We start from the raw sequence: 10,331 nt of genomic DNA, 5'->3' as shown, positions 1-10,331 counted from the left end.
CTTAGGCTCTAACAGGATAGTGGGGAATGGAAGGATTTATACTCCTTGCAGACAGCTGGTCATTTGCATTCTTTAGAGCAGGGCTGTCAAACTCCCGGCTCGTGGGCCCCTCGTGGGCCGGATGTGTCACGTGTTGGCCACGCCCACGCCTGGTTTAGCGAAGGGGGAAAAAGTCCCGATACATCATGTTATGCCACCGTTGACGACATGAGTTGCACACCCCCTGCGTTAGAGCTTCGTTGAAGCACTTGGAGGTTTATCTGTGTCCTCAGGGTCACCTGAGTAGTGCTCCCAGTTCCTATAGTCTGCAATTTTTTCCCTCTGGAAATCCATTCCTACTCCCACACCATTCAAAGGCTGTTCATCCCAAAATGTATAGCCAAAGGTCTGTAGAGATTCTCAGTTCTTAATTGTTTTATTAGATGTCTTTTTGTGAAATGTTTATGTCTTTACCATCTAGCAAAATAGGTTAGGATAGAACTTAGAATGAAACTTGACAGAGAAACATGTTTTATTACATTTTCTGTAGAGAAACTGATTAGAAGAAAGGTTAAAAAGACCCCAAGGGTAAACCCATTTGGATTTTCGTTCCCAAAGTAAATTATAAAAGATAAACTGTAATGCCAGGCATAGAAGCGGTCTAGAGAACTGTGTTCTCCATATGTTGAATCATGGTTCTCAGCATCCCATAGAACAGCAGTCTAGGCAAGGATATCTTTAGGATTCCTTTCTCTCTCCCACTGATTTTGAAAAAGTTGGCCTTTGATTGAAACTTTACAAACAAAGAATTATTTCATATTTCTGACCTTCCTGGCCAGATTTCTCCATTATGGCACTCTCCAGATTGGAATTTACCAATGCTCAAGAATAATCAGGTTGGCCAGGGAATTCTGGGAATTGAAAACCATGCCTCTAGGCCGCTCTAAAGAAAAGGATAATGGAATATGCCAGGACAAACTACTTTTCATTACCTGGAGCCCTGAACTAAAGGCTGCAAAGTGTGAGGTTAGGAATCTATCTATCTATCTATCTATCTATCTATCTATCTATCTATCTATCTATCTATCTATCTATCTATCTATCATCTATCTATCTATCTATCTATCTATCTATCTATCATCTATCTATCTATCATCTATCTATCTATCTCATGGCCTCATCTGAGGACAACTCTTCAAAGGATGAAGGCTACACTTTACACTCTGCATTAGTTGAGCCAGGTCTTAGCACAAGACTTAGCTCAGAATTGTTCCCCACAAGGAGTGCAACAATACAACTGCTGGGATGAATATAAGGGTTGGTTTTTGGTGAGGGGAAATGTACTTCTGTTGAAGTGAACTCAGGTATTAAGTGATTCTGCAGTTAAATGAAGCTTAGGGAGACCAACTGAATCAGGATAGAGTTGTGCCTTATAGAGTAAAAGTATCTGAGAGTTTTCATTGCCAGAAGTAATAGCTGTTGGTTATATTTAAAGCTTGATAGATCTTCAAAAAGGATCTTTTGTTACCTAATCTTTCCTCACAGACTTACAGAGTTGAAGGCCAACTTAGAACTTAGAAGGAAATGCAATAAGGTAACTCATAAATGTTGTCATTTAAAGTACAATAGATACATTATAAATATTTCTTATTTATTTATTTATATTTGATATAATAAATCCTTAGTTCTACGTTGGAGAAATTTCCTGACAGTGAGGACAATAAACCAGTGGAACTGCTTGCCTTCAGAAGTTGTGGGTGCTTTAAAACTGGAAGCTTTTAAAAAGAGACTGGACAGCCATTTGCCTGAAATGGTATAGGGTCTCCTGCTTCTGCATGCAGCTGGACTAAAAGACCTCCAAGGTCCCTCCAAACCCTGTTCAGTTAATCACAAATCAAAAGAAAATAGAAGAAAAAGAAGAAAAACAAAATTCAGAAAAGAAAAAACAAAGTTAAGAAATATATAACTCCCTTCCAACTTCCTTTTCAATACTTATTGTCTGTCCTCCCTCTTAAATATTTTACAAATTCCTCTACCCCCTCATGTTTCTTAATCTTCAAATCCTTAAACCATTAAATCATATTTTTCTTCTTTCAATAAAAAGTCCATATAAGGTTTCTGGTCTTTAAAAAAAAAGTTTTTGTGGTTGTTTTCTGACCAAACAGGTCAGTTTTGCCATTTCCCACATTCTAATATTTTCACAATCTATTCTTCCACTGCAGGAATTTCATTATTTTTCCATATAAAAGAACTGCTTAGAATCTATTACCCTATTCTTTAACAAGAAGTGTTTTTCAGGCTGCATCTAAAACCATTTACAAAAGAGTTAAAAATGGATTCCTTTATCTAAATGAACAAAACCTGTCCCTAGCAGATGTTTAGATCCATCTACCTGTGTTAATTATAACACAGAAAGAGCTCATCAGTGTATTATGTGAGAGGATGAACTGGCACATTTGCAATTTTTGGGGAAAAAATTCTATATGCCTATCCCATATTGGGACTGCAGGGGATAAAAGTGCAGTGAGTTTTTGTTGTTGTATCATCCTGTTCCACTGCTCATTCCACACCCCCAATTTTTCTTATACTAATTTATATAACTGCAACTTCTGATGCTGACAAACACTGATATCTTCAAGAATTCTTTATTCGCCAAGTGTGATTGGACACACAAGGAAATCGTCTTGGTGCAAATGCTCTCAGTACACATAAAAGAAAAGATACATTCGTCAAGAGTCAAGAATCATCAGGTACAACATTTAATGATAGTCATAGGGTACAATAAGCAATCAAATCATACTAGGAAACAGTCAATATAAATCGTAAGGATCCAAGATTATATATATGCTGATTAAACAATGTTTTGCTCCAAATCTCACAATGTGTTTTCTAACTGGCATTAAGAAACCCAATTTCTGCACCATCATGACAACATGGAGCTAACTCTTCCTATTTCAATAAGATCTGTGTAAGAATAAATGAAAATGTTTGTGGGCTAGTTTGAATGACCTAACGAGGTATATTTTCCTCTTCATTCCCCATACATCTGTTTTTCTTGTACTGTATCAGCCTTGAGACGAATCCTCTGTAATCTGAACAAATTTGCACACTGCTCAGAATATGGTAGGCACTTCACTAACGGTGATGAGTCAGACATGCTGATTATGATTTATTACCTATAACAGCCTCCTCTTTAGAATATGTCCCAACATTGTGCTAAGTCAGAATAGCCATTAGGTCTGTTAAATGATCTGATGGAGCATGCCTGATCCAGGCAGCAAAAGATTAATGGAAGGACCATAATTATGCGATGAAGTAAAGCAGAATAACAGAATAATAACAGAATAACAGACCTGGAAGGAACCTTGGAGGTCTTTTAGTCCAACCCCCTGATTGGGCAGGAAACCTTACACCATTTCAGACAAACGGTTGTCCAATCTCTTCTTAAAAGCTTCCAGTGTCAGAGCATTCACAACTTTTAGAGGCAAGTTGTTCCACTGATTAATTGTTCTGTCAGGAAATTCATCCTTCGTTCTAAGTGGCTTCTCTCCTTGATTAGTTTCCATCCATTGCTTCTTGTCTTGCCTTCAGGTGCTTTGGAGAATAGATTGACTCCCTTTTCTTTGTGGCAACCCCTGAGATATTGGAACACAGCTATCATGTCACCCCTAAACTAGACATACCCATTTCCAGCAACCATTCTTTATATGTTTTAACCTCCAGTCCCCTAATCATCTTCGTTGCTCTTCTCTGCACTCTTTCTAGAGTCTCCATTGTGGCGACCAAAACTGGATGCGGTATTCAAGCATATGCATTTAATGCAAAATATTTAATTTCTAATATATTCCCAGGTCGGACTCAGTATCTGTTACGTTTGTAATCCAGTTATATGCTGCGAGATCGTGTAATAGTAACATTAGTATAATAAGCCTTCAGTATTTTCCACTGCTGAATCAAAGTTTTCTCTACCTTTCATGAAGTCCACACATCTTAAAATTGCCAAGGTTGAGAAATAATTATTCAAGGTGTTCCCAACAGTCCTTGACTTCCCCTCTAGACCCGGTGTTCTGAATCATAGTTTGCCCTTTGAGAACATGGTTCTCTCTGCACAGCCTTCAACATTATGCTAGCGTTTGGTATCCCCATTACCAATCCCTATCTTGCCTCGGTTCCCCCCATCCTGATTTCCCTCCAAGGCAACGAGAGAAAGGCGTACAGATTTTACATACTTCAAGAGCACCCTAGTATGCTGTCAAAAATAAGTTAGGAATGCTACTTTAACCCTAGAACAACTGAGGAGGAGTTAAGGAGATGAAGGCAATGTCATAGGGAAGAGTTAAAGCAAGGAAAACGATGTTTTCAGGGCACAAGGAAAGACTCTCACATGGCCACTGAAGGGAGTGTGCGGTTAAAAAAAAGTTTGGAAATTTTAGATCACACATAAAATAAGCTGCTCCAATTCATCAGCTACATGCCAGCATTGGGCCATATGCTTTCAGTATATATTAAAAAGCACACTCTTCTGTGCTCAGTGGGTTCCGAATTCTCCACTCCCAATGGTAAAACTGCTTTCTTTTTTGAGGGACGGGCTAAGGGGGAATTGAAGCTGGGAAGAAAGGCAGCCGCACGGGAGAGACCCAGATAATGGATTGAACCTTAAGTAATTCATCTCATTTAGAAGAGTGGGAGAGCTGGCCTCCCAATTGGGGTGGGCTGGATTTCCCAGAGCTCCAGAGCTGACCAGGCTAGGATTACTTACAGATCTCTAAATGCCTTTAGCTCTGGTAGAATGGTAGCCAGGCCAAGAAAACTTAGCATCCTCTTATTTGTTTGACATCTGTCGGCTGGAGGGTATTGGGGGATGTACAAGAGATTCTGGGAGAGTCAGTCCTTGGGAAAGTGGAAGGGATGGGGTGCCCCTGAGGGTTTGAGCCTGGGCCTAGAGAAACAAAGCCCCTGGTCACAGAGCATCAGAAGAAGCCTCGTAGCTACTTCTCTTGGGAGTCCCCGAAGCATCACCAGGAGTGCAGGGAGAGAATGTCAACTCCGCTGCGAGCGAGTCTAGGACACTCCCGTCATGCACTGTTCCTCTCCTGCCATTGTCCTCCCTCGATTGTAAATGACTCATTTTGTCTCCATGGCAATGGATGCTGCAGAAAGCAAGATTGCAATAAGCGCATGGGGAAAGGAGTGGGGGAAGGACAAAGAAAGCGCCAGGCTCAAGGGCGTATGCTTGAGACGGACGATGATGACAAAGCAAGATCCCGTCTCGGGGTTTTCAAGAGTCCAACTTCAGGGCCCTCCCCTTCTCCCCCGGCACCATCTGTCGCCAACCTTCAATATTATAGTGCAGCTTTTTTCACTTTATAAAAGAAGCCATTAATGCAGTTGGAGAGTAACGCTTTTTAAAGCAGATTCTAAAATATACGTTTAGTAAAAAAAAAAAATATATATGGGCTTTTTCACATTGGGCTTTAGTATGGAGTTGGCAAAAAACGACCCTGGCATGGAATTTACTGTTCCCACTCACCCGGGCTGGTCGGCCATCCCCCTCCTGCCCCTGTCCCAGTTCCCACAGTTTCACTACTTTCCTTCAAGGTCATGGGTGATCAAACCTAACATATGTGACACATCTGGAGGCTGCCCTTGGACAGTATCAGCAGTAGCCTGACGGAGACAATGCAACTTTAACATTAACACGGCTGAGGAAAACTGAAGGCCGTTCCAGCATGAGACTGACAAAAGTAACATTATGAGAACCTGACAAGAAAAAGATATTGCTAGGACATACCTCTGACCCAATGAGGTACCAGTGGGCAATGTGGCCTGCATGTATGTATTGATCCACCTTTCCAGCCGCTTCTTAATCAAAGGAGACGTATTCATGTTATAGAGATAGAATAGTAGGGTAGAGGTTAAGATGATGGACAGCAAAGGGGATTCAAATGTAGGAATCCATCCGCAGCCACAAATGCTCTTTGGGTGGCTTCTTTGTCAGCCCAGCCTACTGTACTTCACAAGGTTGTTGCTGGGGAAAATAGGACGCAGGATGGAACTGGAGTCCTTGAATGAAAGGGAGGATATAAATCTGATAAACCACTCAACAGGTTGATTTGCAAAGTTCCAGTTCAAACATGACCACAGTCAAACTGGCCTAGAAATAACATTCTTTATAACATGCAACTTTATCATGGATGATCTTCGCTCCAGCTATATCTTTACTAGAAAATACTAGAAATTTAGCATATGATCTTTATTATAGAGTATTCAGTATATATAAATGCACTCTGGCTCTCACTGTAATCTACTTTTAATCCTCTCCTATCTGCAAGCTTTCTGTGATTTTGTTTCAGGGCTCTCTTAAATCCAGGAATTTATCTGCATTAAGGTACAAATTGCTATCTGGAATGAGTTGTACCTCTACTTTTTAACCACCGCAAGCACCAAAAACTAAGCAGTTTATGGAGAGTTAAACAATATTTGCAAGCAGAAATAATCATTCTGTTTGTAAGAACAGCACCCCAATCCCAGCTGTCCATATGCCCCTCCTCTGTACCCCTTTAGAATCTCTTTAAAAATTGGGGTTTTCCCTGGAGCCAGAGCTAGATGTTTTGAGGTCCCCTTCTTGGTGCAAGAGACCCTGAAATATGTTGTTTCCCCCATATGCCAAATGGCAAAAAAAGGGTATTTTATATTATGTTTTGTATTGTTTTATGCATAAAGTTGTTTATCTTATGAAGTCGTTCATTCTGAAGCTGGACTGACTAGAAATTTGCCCGATAAATAAATACAAAGCAACCAAAGCAAAACCTTACAAGAACAAGACAATTGTATTTCTTTATAGAAACACTAAGGTGTTTTTATCTAGTCAAGGGTTCAATCCAAATGAAAAGTTCTCCGGTTCTACAAGCCAATAAGAACCAAATCCCAAGTCACAATGGGGCTGGATATTTGCTAGCCAAATTATGGACCAAAATGCTGCAACCCTGAATTGCACATTTGTGATCTGAACAGACTTAGCACACAAACTTCTCTCCAAGACAGCATCCTGCATACACCTGTGGCCAGCAGATTAATTAATATAGAGAATGGGAGCAAAATATAATGTTAAGTATTCAGCACATGCTATTCTGCCCTTTCCATCTTATCTCATAGTCTGATTTATCAACATTTGTATGTACAGATAGTCCTCAACATATGACCACAATTGAGCCCCAAATTCCTGTTCTTAAGAGAGACATTTATTAAGTGGAGATTTGCCCTATTTTATGACCTGTCTTGCCACCAAATGAATCACTGCAGTTGATAAGTTACTAACCTGGTTGTTAAATGAATCTGGCTTCCCCATTGACTTTGCTTGGCAGAAAATTTCAAAAGGTGGATCACGTGACCTGGGACACAGCAACGGTCATAAGTATGAACCAGTTGCCAGGCATGTGCTGCTGTGATTGTAACTGTGGAAAATGGCCATCATTAGTCACTCTTTTCAGTGCTGTCATCACTTTGAATGGTCAATAAATGAACTGTTGTAAGTCGAGGACTACCTATATTCATTTGTAAATCATTAATATATAAATGTTACCAAAATAATTACATCCTATGTGCTACATTTTATAAACGAATCTGCTTCAGTCTGGGACTTTTCTGCTTGGTGCTTAGTTCCTGGGTTGGCCTCACATGAAAGCTTGTATATCCTGGTAAAGTAAGGAGCAAAGCATTATATTTCTTTTTCCAAAGCAGGAGGTGATCCTGCTTTCATTTTGTATTGAAATTGGGCGATTCAGGCAGAATGAATAGGTTGTCAATTACGGTCTCCTATTTCTTGTTTTCTCTGTGACCCATATAGCAACATCCATTTACAGCAGTCAGAAAACTGACCACAAATGGAAATGAAATCAGCAGATACAAAGATTACTTTTTTTGGCAAACGGAGCAGTGGTTCAAACAGGAATGCTCTGATATTTCAATCCAGTTTTCTCAAGCTGATGCCCCTCAGGTGTGCTAGAGCAGGGGTGTCAAACTCGAATTCATTGAGGGCCGCATCAGGGTTGTGTTTGACCTCGGGGGTGGGGGTGGGGTGGCCAGGGGGGGTGTGGCCAGCTCGATGTCACTGTCAGGGGCACCTATGGTGCCTGAGCGCTCTGTCAGTGAAAATGGGCTCCTGAAATGTGTTTTTTGTTGTGACAGCCTCGGCCAGCCAAAATGGGTGGCCCACCCGATGTCCGTTTTCACTGGCAGAGGCACCGCGGGCCAGTCCTTCACTATTTCCAAGGCAGCCACGTGGGCCTAAGATCTAAACTCCCCGTGGGCTGGATCCATTCTGCGGGCCTTGAGTTTGACACCCCTGTGCTAGAGTATAGGTTGCATTATTTTTGGCCAACGTTACCAGTATTACTGGGAGATTAGGGTTACCGATGCTTATCCCATCTGATGCAAGAGCACAATAGTATTGGCTACAATTCTTAATGAAATAAAGGCAGCATTAGGGGAGTATATTTGGAAGGCACTGACCTACATTAAGACTAAGCACTTTTGATGTAAAGTGATCTTAATTTGGAAACCGAAAATCTACAAGCTGCTCACTTTTTCAGTTATTACTGAAGGAGTTCATTCATATGGCTTATTTAGCAACATGTTGAGAGGAGAGATTATTGTCTGGCTTGCCTATGGAATAGCATAAGAAGTAAACTGTAGTGTGAACTAAATTCTCTCCCCCCCCCCCCCCTCAATATGGGGAATTGCAAGAGCCTCTGAACCAACATATAAAATGGGGAACCAATTAATACCAACGTTAATGGAATAATTACAACATTCTGTGTTTAGAAATACTGTAGGACACAGGATGGGAGAGTCAGTTTTCTTTCATGCTCTGTTTCTCTTTTTTTTATGTAGGTGGAAAAAGATTTTCCAAATTACAAAAAAAAAAAAAAAAAAAAAAACCCAAGCCCTACCTATCATCGAGAGAGATGGAGAGAACTTGGATCCCTCCTATGTGGGTAAAATAGAGTGTGCCCTAGCACAACGTGAAATAAAGGTCATTTCCTGGATCTTTGATGACATAGGGCCTGCTTTAGGAGGGACCTCCTGTCTCCCATAGAATTTGCCCACCCAATTTGATCTAGCAGGTTTGGCGTGCTCTGGGTTCCTTTGATTAAACAACGCCATCAGATGAGACAACAGAAGTGTGCCTTTTCTGTTGCAATGCCTGCCTTCTGGAATGAAGTTCCCCCCAAGATCAGGATGGACCACACACTTCCTGAGGGCTTTGAAGAACTTTGATGCAAATAAATAAAGTCCCTTTGAGTTGAGCTTGAGTTACTTTTTCATTCTGGCCAGTGTTGTCATCTTTAGCATCCTTTACTCCATCATTTTATTATATTTTTCTCTCTCTCATTTTTTATTCTTTTTGCTTGCGAACTGTCCAATTTTTGGTACCCAAGGGGTACAATGAATGAATGAATGAATGAATGAATGAATGAATGAATGGATGGATGGATGAATGGATGGATGGATGAATCTAGCTCGGTAGGAGATAGATACCATTGGCTAAACAATTTAAGGTGGAGAGTGGAAACAGGACTTATATGTATGTAAAAGATTAACATTTTAGTGCCATGGCTTAATTCCAAATAGGGATTGGATGTTCTTCAACTTATTGATAAACAATTCAGATTCCTATTTCTTGGGATAGCTGAGGCTGCTGGAAAAGTTGATTCAGCCACATCTGGAGCTCACGAGTTCCATTTGAGATGCATTGCAATCATTTCAATTAACATCTTGAGACGGAAGAAGGCAAGGAAATGTGCTTTTATAAGTTACATTTTAACCTTATGATTACAACCACTGGCTTTTAATAGGGTCATGGTTAGAGTGCAAGGATGGAGGAGAATTAGGAACACGGATTCAAGCTCTCTCTCATCTATAAAGTTCATTGGGTAGTCTTGGTCTGTCTTAATTTCTTAGCTAAAGATGAGTGTGAATAGGAAGAGAACTCTGGCATTGCCTCATTTTTTTTGCAGAAAATATTATAAGTGCAACAAATAATAGCAACCAAAGGGTTACTCATAAATTTTCTTTAGAAATTTCCAAAGTTAAAATCAAAATGCAAAAATTAAAAATTAAGCATCCCTGTCCTTTGGGAAGAAACTGAAAGAAATACTATGGTACTTTGCAGAAACAGCCTTTATTACTACAAAGAATATCATTCTAATTTTTCTTGTCCATCCCACCCAACCAGGCAAATGTCAGGATCAAAACAGAAATACAGAAAGTGCAATATATTACACATTTCAGAGTTTTCCCCACTTTTGAATGAAAGTGCGATCCAACTATCTCTTACCAGGAAACTTGTA

Source organism: Notechis scutatus, chromosome 2, assembly GCF_049901735.1.
Source record: "Notechis scutatus isolate UNSWTSFEM ecotype Mainland chromosome 2, rNotScu1.2, whole genome shotgun sequence".
Classification (NCBI taxonomy): Eukaryota; Metazoa; Chordata; class Lepidosauria; order Squamata; family Elapidae; genus Notechis; species Notechis scutatus.
This window is presented reverse-complemented; position numbering follows the sequence as displayed.